Here is a 14,778-nt window from a genome sequence, read left to right on the forward strand (position 1 = left end):
TTGCAGTGATCCCAGTACTTCTCACCCAGCACCACTACATCATCGGTTTTGTCCCAGATTTTGTTGTGAATAAAGGTACAGGTACACAGATTAACTGAAGTAGATTTCTTACAGATTTACTTGCTAAAGATTTGTTGTAATATTACATATTTGTGGAATAGAGCCCATTTCATCAGGTGTAAGCAGTATATCCTATATTTGGTAAACATATAAGTGTGTATAAATATAAAATTACAAAAGTAAGCACATGGCTACAAAGAAAAAAGTTAATAGAGACAAGCTGTGCAAACCCAGTAGATGAGGAAGACATTTTTGGCAGGAACAGCTTGTTAGGAAAACGGGAGTAAAGTTGGTCCTGGTTCTTTTACACAGTCATGTAGGCTTATATAGCTGCTAGGGGCCTTCCCCTGTGCTGCACTCAAACAGTAGTTTGAATACTGAATGGGCAGCTCTTCCACCTGCCAAAAGAGCTGCAGCAATACTTGATGCAGCAATAGCAATGATCCTGTTTCTGATGAAATGTAAGACAAGTTAGATTTATAATAAATATCAAACCCTGGCTTTCTCCCCAGTGGAGACCCAAAGCAGCTTCCTGACCTCCATTCTGTCCTCACAAACAACCCTGTGATATATGTCTGGCTGAGAGTGTGTCACTCAGCAACCTTTCGTAGCAGACATGGAATCCAAGTATTACAGACATGTGACAGGTTGCTTAAAAGGTTGGTTATTACACGTTGCATATCATGGAGATAACCTGATCCTGGGATATTCTAGTCCCTTCATTTTTGGCACTGCAGCACCCCATCATCGTTTTGAGTTTGGTGATAAATTTGGTAGCATTATCATCTGATGAGTTATGCCTGCCACAAACAGAGCACCTTAAGTTCTATTGCAAATACCATGTGTTCGGAGATAACATGGGCCATGATATTTTAATTCCCTTAGTTTGGGGCACTGGAACTCCCATGATGATCTGGAAGCTGGTGGCAAAATTTGAGGGTCCTAGTTTTATTTTTTGATGAGCTATGCCTGCCAGAAATGGACAGCTGGACAGATACATGGATCCTTTCATTATTATAGATGCATGGTAGCAGCAAGCCAAGTGATTTATTATGATACTTGGTTTGGATCAGGATCATATGGGTGGCCCAGATGGTAGCTCTTTGTTGGGGGCCCAGAGTGGGTCTCGGGAGCCCTGATATAAGAACTCATATTTTAAGACCTACTATGTTATTCAGGGGCATCCAAGCCACTATCCAGATAAAATTTCTCTCATGTCAAAGTCATTTAACATCTGTAAGGACATTAATTGTACTTAATAGTGTCTCTGCAACTAGGAGAGCTATAGACCTGATGATTTTCAAACAAATCTCTGTTTTCTTTGAGAGCTGCATGCTTCCTGTTTTATTCCATGGATGTGAGTAGATAAAATAAGCCACCTCTCCTGTTTTTCTAAATATGATAAATATTGACTTTAAGTGTTGTTAGCCTAATAATCTGATTTGGTTAACTGTAGAGAATGCCAAGGAAGAGATCTAAAACCAATGCCTAATTTCATTGATTTGGGGTAAAACAAGGATTGTAGAGGGTTTTTTAAAATTAGCTGCTTTTAATGTAAAATTGTTTGCTAGATTAATAAGATATTTTCAGGCTAAATTACTATTTAAATGAAGTTTGTAATGAAACTAAAAATCATTCAAAGATTGATTTTCAAATGTAATTGAATTCCCATACATTGCAAAGAGACAGCACCAAAGAGACTGAAAATACAGCTGCATCGCAAGTCCACTATATGACACTATATAATAAACTATATAATTAGTACTGTTGTTTAGTGCTATTACTTGATTTGTCTTTACCATGCATTGCTTGTGTCTATACATATTAATAGAGACTCTCCCCTAAAGTTCTGTCACACTCTAGCATGACCAAGAAACAGAACGCAGGGCAGAGCCATGCAGATAGGAGAAGGTTCAATTCTCAAGAATTCCTACAGGACAAATTACACGGGGATCGTATTTCCTCTGTATTACAGCAACTATACTGGCTACCAGTTTGTTTCCTGACCGAAATCAAAATGTGGGTGTCGACCTTTAAAGTCCTAAATGGCCTTGGACCAGGTTGTCTGAGGGACCATCTATGCCTGCATGAGCCTGCCTGTTGTTTGAGATCTTCCAAGGCTGGCCTTCTCCACATGCCATCCTCACATGAGATGAGGCCACGAGCGTGCAAGTAAAGGCTTTCCCTGCCATGGTCCCCCAGGCTTTGGAACCTCCCTCCTTCTGCAGATCCAGTTGCCCTTCTCATTACTAGCCTACTGGAATCCCGTTAAGAGTATGATCTACCCGAGGGTCTTTGAAAGCCTTGTCTTCTTCCTCTCAACTGAGCTGTCAAATGCCAGGTTTTTATTTTGTGTTTTAATCAGCCTTGATTTTTAGTACTGTTGGGTTTCTAAAATATAAGGGGAATTCTTGTGGCTGCTGGTTTAAGTCCTAACTTTCTGATAGGATCTTCATTTTGCTGGTGGTTTTGTGTGTGTTTGTGTATGTGTGTGTTGTTATTAATTCTGTTCATTTTATTACTTAGATCCAGCATGGGGTAGTGGTTACAGTAATAGATTAGGGCCAGGAGACCCAGGTTCAAATTCCTGCTAGCCCTTAAACTTACCAGTTCCCTCTCAGGTGAGTCTATCATGCAGGGTTGTTTTCAGCATAAAATGGAGTGGAGAACCATGACACTGCCCTGAACTCCTGGGAAGAAGAGTGGCATAAAAATGCACTAAATATTGCTGTTAAGTGATGTATAAAATGTTACTCTCTGTGTTGTTAGCTGCCCTAGGGATACCATTCCCCAGGTGAGGGCAGGGGATCCCCCACCTTTCCAGGTTCCTACCCGCCGCTGGCCAATGGGAGGAAATTTCCCCCAACCTGACACTGTGTGCAACACACTGATGTCACCCGGAAGTGAGGTAGGGGGAAGAGTTCTTGAGGCAGGGGAAGAGTTCCAGAGATTTGGTGCAGTGGCTGAAAATGTCCTGCCCCATGTGCCCACATGTCTTACCTCCATCTGAATAGCGCACAGAGCGTGTAAGAGACTAGGCTCACAGATTGGCTCATTTAGGCAAAAGTATTCCCTAGGAAGGGTTTGAAAATGGGCCCAGAAACCAATTGGAAGCTAGAGCTGGACCACTATGTGCCCTACAATGGATCCCTGAGAGTTTTCTTGCTGCAGCATTCTGTACCAATTGCAGTTCCCATGAAGTACACTGCAGTGGTCTGATCGGGATGTTACTAGGGCATGTGTAAATCTGGCCAGTTCAGCCCCAGTGCATTCTCTCCAGAAAATGGTGCAGTCGATGAAGCGGCCCAAGCTGGAAAAATTCACTCTAGTACTTAGGCAGTCAGAAGCAGGGCTGGATCAGTGGACTTTCTGAGCTGCTCCTTGCTGCAGGTATCATGATAAGTGCTTTTTTGAAATTTTTATTCCTTTAAAAGAATTGCTGAGTGGCTGATCCTGTTTGGTTACTTAACAACACCTCAAAAGTAGAAAGGTAACAGTAGAGGGGGAAGGGGGGAAATGGAATGAAAGGGTCCAGGAAGGGCAGTCAGGTGTCTTTAAAGTAAAAAGATATTTTGACATTAAAAGCAGGAGTTGGGAATAATTCTTTTTTTATGTGGGATTCTGATTTAGGGATTGATTTTAGCTTACAGTTTAGCGTGATCTTTTCTTTTTTTTATCCTGGAATGGAAATAACCAAGATGTTAGCTGGGAAATCCCCAGGGCTGGTATTTTGGTGTCCCCAATACCTCTTTTCCTCTCTGTGCAGGAACAAACCAAGGCCCAAAGGTGCGAGCATGGCTTAAACCGCATTGGTGGCAATGCAAGTCTGGGAGGCAATGACAGGATAAGCTATATCCGCCCACCTCCTCCCACAATGATAGTGGCTGGAAGAAGCCAGAGACTGAATCTGGAACCTTCTGTGTGCAAAACAGATAAGCCTCCCGCTGAGCCCCATCCCTGCCTCTGACTGACCCAAGGTTCCCAGACCCCATGTGTAAACGCTTCACAATACGCCTCTGTGTGTTTGCTGCAGGAAACACCAATATACATACAGCAAATATTTGCTCTGTAATATTTAGAGAAGGAGCTGCGGTGGCTCAAGTGGTTAAGACGCTGAACTGCAGGCTGTGGAAGGTCGGTAGTTCAGCAGTTCGAGACCCGGGTGCCGCATGACGGAGTGAGCTCCCGTCTCTAGTTCCAGCTCCTGCCAACCTAGCAGTTCGAAAGCAAGAAATTGCAAGTAGATAAATAGGTACCACTTCGGTGGGAAGGTAACAGCGTTCCGTGTGCCTTGGTGTTTAGTCATGCCGGCCACATGACCACGGAAACGTCTTCGGACAGCGCTGGCTCTTCGGCTTTGAAACGGAGACGAGCACCGCAACCCTAGAGTCGGATTCGACTAGCTTTCGAGCAAGGGAACCTTTACCTTTACCTAATATTTAGAGAAGGGGAGGGATGAGATGTTTAACTCTAGTTTTCCCCCAGTTTAACTCATAGCTTAGGTCTGGGCTTCATTTTGGCAATGAGGATTATTGATTAATTTAACCATTCATTTTAGGTTTTGCCATATCAATCACTGATCTGCCGTTGTTTTGTTTGTTTTTGTTTTGAATGCCCAGAGTTTTGTTTGGAATGGATGGGGGGGGGGGACAAACTGAAAACCCATGAAAAACATCCTCCTTTCTCTCTCAGTGAAAATAAGAGAAATAAAGAAGTTATTAACGACTTGGTTCCTCACAGGGTTAGCGGGGGTGGGCTGGGGGGAAAGCTTTCTGTATGTTAAACAGTCTTGTGGACATCTGGCACGATTGGTTTTAATCTGCTGGCTAAAAAGTCAGGATTAAATCTTGCTTTACACCTCTTTGTACTGCAGTCAGTAAAGTGACAGAGCTGCCCTGAAACAATGACACTACTTATTCCACCCAATATGCCATGTGGTAGATCACCCCCCCTCCCTTTTTTTCAGCACCACTTCTCCATAAAGACAATGAAGCATCTGGTGGGCTTTTCCTGTGTCCAAGATATTTTTTTTGTCAGTAATTTCACTCAGCCGGTCTGCTTAGTTCTCCCCTGGTGCTACTTTTTGAGACAGGGTGTGCCAAACCCAGTGGTAAGAGGTCAAGAGGCCAAAGTGATGAATTTTTATGTGCCTGTTCCTTGTGTTTCTGCTCAGTCACGATTCTTTGCGCGCTGTGCTGCTTCTGAAAGGGAGCTACAGTGGGCAATTTGTCCTCCTGGCCTGGAGAGAATGGGGAAGCAGATGAGTTAAAACAGCATGTATGGCTTCGAACAGAAGAGCACGCAAATGTGTTCCTAGGGTGGAAACAGAATGCTTCTGTCACTGCTCAGAATTGGAGATGCTCTGAGATTTGTGGCTTCTTGGCGTCTGATCAAGAGATAAATGCTTCAACAGCTCTTAAAGATACAGAGGAAAGAATAGCACTTCGCTGACTGTTGGTGTTAACATATGGATCAGTGACACTTCATAATGTATATCAGATGATTTCCCTGAACTATTTTCCATTCTCTGTTTCAAGGTAGTAGCATCAGTACTGTGTCTGCCTTCTTGTTTTCATCACTGAGATACTTTGGCTCTGTTACCTATCAAATGATGGGAAATTGCTTCTTGGTTACATATTAGAGCACCCCTGTCCCACATATAAGTGGAATCTCTGAATCTGAGGAATTTTATGTGCAGTACATTTATTCTTTGCATTTCTTAACCTAGGTATTAACTGGTGGAGCCTACCTTTGTCTGTGGGAACTGAAACTGGAATCTGGGTTTGCTTTAGCAATTGAAGCACAGTCATAGACATAGATGGCAACTACCTTGGAATAGCACTAGATAAAAATGAGCAAAGTATAATCAACCAGAACTGTTGTGCTGCAGAACTTTGATATGAAGATATTTCTTTGCTAACCTTTGTAGAAATCAGTAATACATATCTCACCTTTGTTTTGTAACCCATAAAAGGAATACCATGGGTGCACGCAGCAGTACATATCCTCAGCTGTGAGCTTTCAGTAAAAGTATACTGACCACATTTTGTTTAGATGTGCAGTCTTCTCTTCCATGTGGAGCTCTGGGTAAACTGGTTTTGTGTCTGCTTTCTTCATGCTTGTGTCAAGACTGTTGCTAAGGGTAGAGATTTTGTCCTTGGTTTTTCATTTTATAGGGGAGTTATCTTTTGAAGAAGGCCAGTTTGGTGTAGTGGTTAGGAGCACAGACTCTAATCTGGAAGAACTGGGTTTGATTTCCCACTCTTCCACATGCAGCTGCTGGGTGACCTTGGGCAAGCCACAGTTCTCTCAGAGCTGTTCTCTCAAGAGCAGTTCTCAGTGAGAGTTCTCTCAGCCCCACCTACCTCACAGGGTGTCTGTTGTGGGGAGAGGAAGGGAAGGAGATTTTAAACTGCTCTGAGACTCCGAGTGAAGGGCGGGGTATAAATCCAATCTCTTCTCTTCCTCTCTCTAATTCAGATGTTGCATTTATTATGACTATTTCTGAAGTAATGTTCACTGTACAACAAATATATTTTACAATTCTTCATTTATTCTTGCATCGTACAAGGGTGGGGGGAAGAAGGAGATTTATACTAACAACTCTGCCCCTCATCTCATCATTTGTTATTCCCAAATATCTCCAGACTTTTCCAGAAGCAACTTTTCAGGGGGCACAGTTAGCTGCAACTGACTCATAACCCATTGCTTACAATGGCAGATTTTTACAAGAGACAGTCCTTCTGCGAGTGGCATCATGTTCTTTCAAATCTCTAGAATATCTCCCACCTGATTTGTGTGTTATTGCCCTTAAATAAATAAAGAAGCAATAACAGGTGATTATATTTAGCCCAGCCCCTTCCCTGCTGTATTATGTGAACTATGAATGGTACTTAATACAAAAACTGGTTGCTTAAAAAGAGCTAAAGATTGAGAGTGTCATATAAGGAACCACATTCTGAATGACATTTGAGTTACTGGTTTCACACAGACTTGACCCCATCTGACATCTAATTCTCACTGAAGCAATAAACCTGTATGCAGGCAGTACTACTTAATATAGCAGATGTCGGGTCTCACGTGACTGATTGCAGATTTTGTGCTAAACTATGGCTGCGGTCACACACACTAAATAATCCAGTTTCAATCCAGTTTCAATGCACTTTTCACCTGGATTTTGCCAGTTCACGCAGTAAAAATCCAGTTGGAAAGTGCACTGAAAGTGGACTGAAAGTAGATTATTTCGTCTGTGTGTCCACAGCTTCCATGTCTGTGGGACACCTCCGGCTCATCATCAGAAGTCTGAAGGGGTGCAACCTAGATACAGATTTGCCACCTCACTGAAAACTTGCATGAAATAATATTCCGTACTCCACAGGTTAACTTGCAATTACAGCTTTGCGCAGAACATGCTATAATATAAAATATGTGAAGGCTTTGTGAGAGTCCCAGTTAGCATATCTGCATTCTCACTGAGGCAAACACATACTACCTAATTTTTAATGTATTTCAAAAAAAAGAGGGGGGGGGGACTCAAAATCCAGCAACTAACAAAAAAAAAAGAATAAAAGGAGAAAGTTTATTATTATTATTATTATTATTATTATTATGCAGACAGGAAGGTCAGTAGTTCAGCAGTTCGAGACCCGAGTGCTGCATGATGGAGTGAGTTCCCGTCTCTGGTCCCAGCTCCTGCCAACCTAGCAGTTCGAAAGCAAGAAATTGCAAGTAGATAAATAGGTACCGCTTCGGTAGGAAGGTAACAGCGTTCCGTGCACCTTGGTGTCTAGTCATGCCGGCCACATGACCACGGAAACATCTTTGGACAGCGCTGGCTTTTCGACTTGGAAACGGAGATGAGCACCGCAACCCTAGAGTTGGATTCGACTGGCTTTTGAGCAACGGAAAAACTATATATTAATTAGAAGCAAAGTATAACAAGAGTGATGGCAGCTCTACCCATACGTTTCTATAAAAAGGTTTCTGTGTATCTAAAAATGGAATCATAGAATCACAGAGCTGGAAGGGACCACATAGGCCATCTAGTCCATCTAGCTCAATGCAGGATCAGCCTAGAGCATCCCTGACAAGTGTCTGTCCAGCTGCTGCTTAAAGACTGCCAGTGAGGGGGAGCACATGACCTCCCTGGGTAACTGATTCCACTATTGCACAACTCTAAAAAAGTTTTTCCTAATATAATAATATAATAAGTCCATTATAATGGACTCTGTGGCATCATGTCTCTGCTGAGCCCCCCACCCTCCCTAAACTCTACTCTCTCTAGGCTCTTCTTTGCCCCCAAATGTCCCAGTATGGCCCATTTTGGAGTTGGCAAACCTCAGATGGTGTGAGTGAGAGAACGTCAAGTGAAAACTAATTCATAAAGACAAGACAGACACAAAGTCATACTTCATCTGTTCAAATACTTAGGTTCTTTAATTGCCTATCCTAAAATAGTACAGTTTGGAGATGTCCAGTGTTCCCTCTAAGTGTGAACTAGCTCACAATTTTTTAGCCTACAGCTCACACATTTTTGTCTTAGCTCAGGAAGGATGGCTTCAGAGCAAACTAATTTATGCAATAGCCAAATAGCTCACTCACAACTTTAATGCCAGTAGCTCACAAAGAATTTTTGCTCACAAGACTCCAGAGCTTAGAGGGAGCATCGGAGATGTCTACTATGCTATACATTTGTGAACTGTGTGACCAGGTTACTCAGTGGTAAGTAGTACTATTGCAGTAAACCTACTACTGTAGGACTGATATTTGTACTACCAAATAAAAATTTCTTCTAGATTCCTCTCTGTCTTTATTTCTTGTAAATAAAATTAAAAATCATAAGTGTAAGTATAGAAAGAACATTTCAGCTGGTAGCAAAAAGAAATGCAGCAGAGTTGAATTTCTGTGGCCACAGAGCAGGATGTGTGTTCCCTGGAGCTGTAGAATAACTGAGGTAGCGGTGGTATAGACGTAACAAATCTAGCTATACACCAATTGAGATTAAATGTAAGTTCTGTATTTAATCATAGAAATACTAGGTGAGATCCAAAGAATTCTGAGCGATGCTCTGCTGCAGACCCCAGGGCTTCCGATACGCTATCCATGCAGGTCCCTTGGGATTGGCAGGGGATTCAGCGTGAGGATTTGTAATGGGAAGGGATAATCACTCCTCCCTCTTGTGTTGAGAGGAAGAGGCCTCCATTTGCAGTAAGAAAAGTTTGAACCCAACCCATATGAAATACATTAAAAGCATGAATAAAATATGCGTATTTTTAATGTATACCCTACCTCTGCTACATACAAAACATCTTTTAAAATCACAGTCATATAATAAAACAACCAAACACCGAATCAGATTCAAGGTTTTGGTGCTTCTGTGATATTAGGCTCATTTCAAAAAACTGGGCCCCAAAGGCCCCAGCCTGGTGGAACTTTCTGCTGAATGACATCCGTGCCCTGTCTGACCGATTAAAGTTTCGCAGGGCATGTTAGGCAGAGATGTTCCACCAGGCCTTTGGTTGACGCCAGCAATGGTTCCTTTTATAAAAAAATGCCTGGCACCCTCCCCCCATGACTGAATGCTAGCACTGCCATCTTGTTTCTAATATTGAATTTTATGGTTTTTATAACGCACTGAATTAATCTGTTGTAAACTGCCCTGAGCCCCACACAAGCGGGGAAGGGCAGTCTAGAAATCCAATTAAATAAATAAACAAACAAACAAATACATATTAAGGCCTAATGTCAAAAATATCAGCCCTCCCCAACAGAAAATCTAGTCCATTATGAATAAACCCAGTTGGTCCTATGCATAACTAAAACAGTCAAATCCCAACAACAAACACATTCAGAATGCTGCTTCTGTGATATTAGGCTCATTTCAAAAAACTCATTGTAACAAAATAGCCTTGCAAAACTTTCTATAGTTTACTAGTGAAGGTGCCTTATGTGTCTCATCTGGCAGACCATTTCAAAGAGGCCACACATGACTTCCTGAAAGGAATCATTGGGCTAATCTAAGTCAGTGGGCATGTCTATGCATAAATAGAGCCCAGGCCCATAGCTACAGTGGGGCATCTCGGGGCTAGGCCCCCTGACTTGCTGGCAAGGCCCCCCTGACTTCCCATCCATCCCAGGTCGTCTGACCTTCTCCCCCAGATTAATTTGATTAGCCAGTGCCTCCTAAGAAATTTAAATGCCCCCTGACTTTAAAAATCCTGACTACGGGCCTGATAGAACCATTTAGAAAAACAAAATCTGATATATAGTTCTGCTTACTTAGCTGAGTGTGGACAAGAATGATTATATTTATATCTCACTCTTCCTTCTACCTCTTGCTTTTGTGAGGTTCCATGTGGTATCCCATCTGAGAATGGATTATCAAAACCACTTAGCTTAAACACTGCTTACAGTATCCTGTGTTCACAGGCTATTTATTAAGTCACGGTTTCCCCCCAGAAAATAGCCCTTTTCAGGCATTACATGTAACTACATGTACGAGGAGAACACAGAACACATAATCGTCCTGATAAGTGTAATTGCTGTTATGAGTGGAAAGGACAGAGTGTGTATTTTCGTCCTCAGTATATGTATACCAGAACGTGCTCTCTGGTACATGTCTTCTGAAGCCAGAATTAGGCTTGCCAAGTCCCCCCGGGGGGCGGGGAAAACCCCGCCCCAGAGGCCCGCTCCCCCCCGGGGGGCGGGGAAACCCCCGCCCCAGAGGCCCGCTCCCCGCCGGTGGCGGATCGGGCCCCGGGGGGAACCCCACCCCAACGTACAGGTTACCCGGAAGTGACGCGACCACGCCGGGCATGCTGGGGGCGGGGCCACGGTCATCCGAGGGAAAACTCTATGTTTTTCCCTTGGATGGTCGTGGCCCCGCCCCCAGTGTGGCCGGCGTCGTCACGTCCAGGTGACGTGCATGCAGCGCACGTGCACCAGCCGGGAATCCCCCGCTGCGGCTCAAAAAGCACTTGGCAACCCTAGCCAGAATATTGTTGCCCCTTTCAGGCAAAATGGTGATCTCTCTTATTGGGAGGATCACATATAATGCATTCTCCCCATGCACGTGGTCAAACATAATACCTGGAAAAGACTAATGTCATATTTGTTTACTGTGGTGTGGTGGATCACTTCCTTTGATGAAGCAATCTTGCTGGAAATATAGTTGCCTGCTGTTCATACTCTGCTTGAATTAACCTTTCCCTAGAACTGTTTTAGCAAGTTGGTATAAATTGGCTTTCCTCATCATATGGGAAGAAAATAAGGTCACACCACTAACTAGGAGAAAAAAAGGGGGGAAACGTGCAAGGGAGAGTAGTTTAGTTGACCTTTTACATCCCAACGGATTTCACAAAGAGTTTCTTCAGGGAATCTCAATCAGAAACTTCTCTAACTCTCACCCTGGACTAGGGTTGCCAGGTTCTTGGCTCTCACTGATGAGGGGAGGGAGCTTTCTGGGAGTGGAGGAAGGGGCAACATTGTGGGGCGCCACTCTGGTACCATAGAGTTTTGCCCAAAATACCAGAGCAGGACAGAAGTTATGTCATCACGCTGGGGACATTGCGCTGGAGCCTGGCTGTTGAGTTTGGGGCTTCCCGCACTGGCCAGCTGCCAGCAGTGAGCAGGAGCCCGCGAAATTAGGGGATTCCCCACTCCCACCTGGGGGCTGGCAACCCTACTCTGGACAAATGCTCCCAGGGTAGGAGTTAGAAAAGTTTCTGATTGAGATCCCCTGAAAAAAACTAATCATGAAATGCATTGGGATTTAAAAGGTCAAACTACTCTCCCTTGTGCCTTGTCCCCCATTTTCCCCCCTCATCATGTACTGATTTGTACACCTCACATATAAAATATGGCTGACTAACTTGCACTTGCAAAGCCTTAATTTGAATTTCTGTTACTTCAATTTCACCTCTTAAAAACTGCTTCCAAGTAGCAAGAAAAACATGTGGCAGCCCTGATCAGACAACACTGTCACTCTCTGGGAACCTCAGGAGACTGTGAGGTGTGACTCTGGCTTGTGAATCTACTCCTGTTCATTGGCATATAACACAATACCTACATCAGAAGGCACTGCCATTATTTGAACATGGGCTATCCCATAGTGGGGGTAGCAGCTGGAGATCTCCCAGAATCACAACTGATCTCCTGACCATAGAGATCATTCCCTCTGGAGAAAATGACTGCTTTGGAAGGTAGACTCTATGATATTATACCCTGCTGAAATCCCTCCCCTCCTCAAATCCTGACCCCCAAGCCCCCCCCCCCCCCCATGTCCCCGAAATTCCCACTCTGGAGCTGCCAACCCTCGTTTCCACTTCTTTGGACATTTTCAGTTGTTATGGAGGATTTGACATTAATTTCATTATGATTTGAACTGCACTCAAAATATTTAAATCAGGGTACAGCTTTAAACTTTTCATTACCAGATTATTCAAACGCACATCCCTTCACAAAGAGAAAAAGTAATGCATGTGAATGATTATGTTTTTAAAAAATGTAGCCATATTCATCATTTCATTTCTCCTCCCTTCAAGACTATAGTTCATTATTTTTCCCATGCAATGTAAAGATCAAGCATTAACTTCTTTGCAAAAGCAGAAATGGCAGTTTTCTCTAGGAAAAGGCAATTGTCTTCAATTAAACAAGAAAACCCTGGTGTTTTATTCTGGTTTCCCCTTTGTCTCATTTTTTTCAAAAGGTACCTTTCGAGAGAATGTGGAAAACTATGAAAAGGGGCAGTGTGTTTTTGTAGCATTTTAATTTTTCTTCCCTTTTAGACAGCAACAAAAAATCCCTTCATAAGCAGGCTTGCCTAAAAAGGCACATGTTTCCGAAAGTTTTCTGCTTGGGTGACTACGACTTTGTAGAAACTGAAAGGAAGTGGGGTGGGGAGAAGGAATGGTCCAGATTGTATAAGAAATGAACCTTTTCCCAATTACTTTGTGTTTGTGAAGTAAGGTAACTTTCTGTCTCTGCGAAATTCAGAATTAATAAGGTATTTGGACCCTTTCTCTTTATTGGGCCTCAAGAGCCTTATCAGATTTATTATTATTATTTCAGACTGGGCCTGAAGTTGTGAGATATAAAGCAACTCCAGGCAGAGTGGGGGGTGGGGAATGTTCCCAAGCAGATGCCTTTAAGAGACAGAAATCATGAATTTCTTGAATTGCGACCACTCTGGGGGTGGCTACAATGACTTTTCGACAGTGACAGTAACTCGGCCTTGTCTTTTCGAGCCCTTCTTTCGCCCATTCACTCCGGAAAGCTGCTTAAACGCACTTAAGCGCATTAGCATTTGGATGCTCAGGGACCATATTGACCCTCATTTGGAAGGTTTAAATGAGTGAAAGATGGAGCGATTTGTTAGGGCTTTAGAAAACCAGCTTTAGAGAGCGGCGAGTTTTCCGCTTTGGTTTGTTCGGGTGCTTGTTCTAATCTGGTGCGCTGTTTAAAAGCGACCAGACTGATTTGTGACACATGAGTCCAAAGGGCTATTTTTTGGGGCTTGACCTGATTAGCTAATTTGTGCTTTGAATTTCAATGGTTGGTATCAGAAGGGAGTGCACTTTGGGAATGGCTTGCTTGTGGATTACCTCACTGGTAACTGCATACAGACACAGATGGCAAAATGTTAATTACTTGTCAAAAGAGACAAAATGGAATCCGAGGCAAATTGTGGGGATGTGTGGAAAAAGTGATTAGCTCTGGGGTTAAGTCAAAAAACCCGAAAAACTATGGCCATCTTGAGGGCTTGGTGTGCCACCCTGTCCTTCTCTCCTCTGCCTGGTGATAGATAGATAGATAGATAGATAGATAGATAGATAGATAGATAGATAGATAGATAGATAGATAGATAGATAGATAGATATCCATGAAAAAGTCTGTTTTAAAGGACTGGCCAACATTAAAGTAGACTCAACCTTGTTCATTTGAGAGATTACTTTTTTAAAAACGGGCTTTAATTTAATTTAATTTAATTTAATCCAGATGGTAAAGATTCAAGTCTGAAAAGAATTTGTAGATTTGTATTGGTTTTTGGAAGGTGGAGGGTAAAATCATATGTTTATTTTAATATTTGTACAACCAAAAAGAAAGAAAATTTTTATTTTGTACTGTACCAAATATTAGAAATTATAGAGCAAGTCTCTCAATTTCTCCAGTGCCTATCTAGTAAAGATAACTCCCTAGATATTCTCTCTGTTTTAAATTCCTAGGGGGGAAATATGATGCATTTGGGTCACAGGCCAAATATTCTCCATACCTGTCACAAGGAGGTCAGATTAAGAAACTCCAATGTGAAAATCCAAAACACAAAGTCAGGTGAAATCTGAGAACCTCTTCAGAAGTTATGTAGTAGTTTGGAGAAGAAGATGCACATGACTTCTTTTTGCAATTCCAGTTCCACATATGAAGCAGGAATTCATGTATCTCTCTCCAGGGAGACGCATAAGATGTACCTATTTTGAAGCCATGGGTGCTGCTGCAGGAAGAGTGCACAACACTCTCAACTGAGTCTTTGTTCCTGAAGTATAAAAAGAGAGAATGAGCCTTCCAGTCCTACCACCCGGTCAGCTTCCAGGATCAAAGCAAAGCAGTGAGAGGAAACTCACTTGTATAACTGAAAAACAGCATGGTATCAAAATGTACAACATTCCCCTCCCCCAACCACCCTGAATTAAGCTTCTAAGTTAATTTTTAGGAAAAGAAAAA

The 14,778-nt window shown here is 42.7% G+C and overlaps 1 protein-coding gene across 2 annotated transcripts in view; it reads left to right on the forward strand.

Moving 5' to 3' along the window:
• INPP5A (inositol polyphosphate-5-phosphatase A) overlaps positions 1-14,778 on the forward strand; it is a 355,150-nt gene that overhangs the window by 274,992 nt on the left and 65,380 nt on the right. The gene's annotated exons all lie outside the window — the stretch shown is intronic.

This window comes from Gekko japonicus, unplaced genomic scaffold, assembly GCF_001447785.1.
Source record: "Gekko japonicus isolate JY-2015 unplaced genomic scaffold, Gekko_japonicus_V1.1 scaffold35, whole genome shotgun sequence".
Lineage (NCBI taxonomy): Eukaryota > Metazoa > Chordata > Lepidosauria > Squamata > Gekkonidae > Gekko > Gekko japonicus.